This window comes from Nannospalax galili, unplaced genomic scaffold (genome assembly GCF_000622305.1).
Source record: "Nannospalax galili isolate Female #2095 unplaced genomic scaffold, S.galili_v1.0 C48244953, whole genome shotgun sequence".
Lineage (NCBI taxonomy): Eukaryota > Metazoa > Chordata > Mammalia > Rodentia > Spalacidae > Nannospalax > Nannospalax galili.
Genome location: NW_008464179.1, coordinates 1 through 825, shown reverse-complemented (window position 1 = coordinate 825; position 825 = coordinate 1). Strand labels below are relative to the sequence as shown.

Here is an 825-nt window from a genome sequence, read left to right as displayed (position 1 = left end):
TTTCTTATACAACACAGGACCACCTGCCCAGGAGTGGCACCACCCACAGTGAGCTGAGCCCTCCCACATCACTCAGCAATCAAGATAATTCTCCACAGATATGGCCACAGGTCAATCCAATGGAGACAATTCCTCAGTTGAGGTTCCCTCTATCCAAGGGTGTCAAGTTGACAACTGAAGCTATCCAGCACACATCCATTATGCATAACTTACCCTGGCCCTCCCAGCACTTAAAGTGTCTAAGCTTTGGTTTCTGATAGCAGAGCCAAGCTGAGGAAGGCCCTGTAAAAATGCTTCCCATCACTGACTTTTCCACAGCAGTGCTGATACCCCAGAGAGAGGCTGAAATGTGTTGGCAGGAAAGACCCAGTAGTGTGTGAAAAGTGCCAGCATTTGAGAGGAATGGGAGTGGGCCCTCCAAACACAGGAAACATGACTTTCAGCAATTCTTTTCCCTGCATTATGGATGCCCAGAGCACAAGCAAGCCCATGGTCACTTTTGAATGCAGGTCCATACATGGGGACAGAGAGTGGGCCAAGAAGTGGGGCTGGTGCCAGAAGAATACAGCCTGGCCAAGTACAGGATGGCAAGAGTGGTCCTTTCCCATAAAACTTCCCAGCTAAGGGTAACCAAAGAGAAGGCCCTGAGCAGAGACACTGGAAAACAGAGTTGGGGACAGCAGGAATCACATGGTCTCAAGTGTAACAAAAGTCACTTGTATCACTGTGGTGCAGTGACCACAATCCAAGCCTGAAGGGCTTGGGGATCCCGACGGATAGAAATCAAGATGCAGGGGATGCAGAGGCTTGTGTACCAGTGCATGT

General features: G+C 49.8%; 1 non-coding gene across 1 annotated transcript; it reads right to left on the bottom strand.

Annotated features, from left to right (window-relative positions):
• Positions 1-373: 373 nt before the first annotated feature.
• LOC115069101 lies at positions 374-511 on the bottom strand. Its single transcript, XR_003848410.1, has one exon. It is a non-coding gene; the product is annotated as a small nucleolar RNA SNORA71 (small nucleolar RNA).
• Between the last annotated feature and the right edge of the window lie 314 nt (positions 512-825).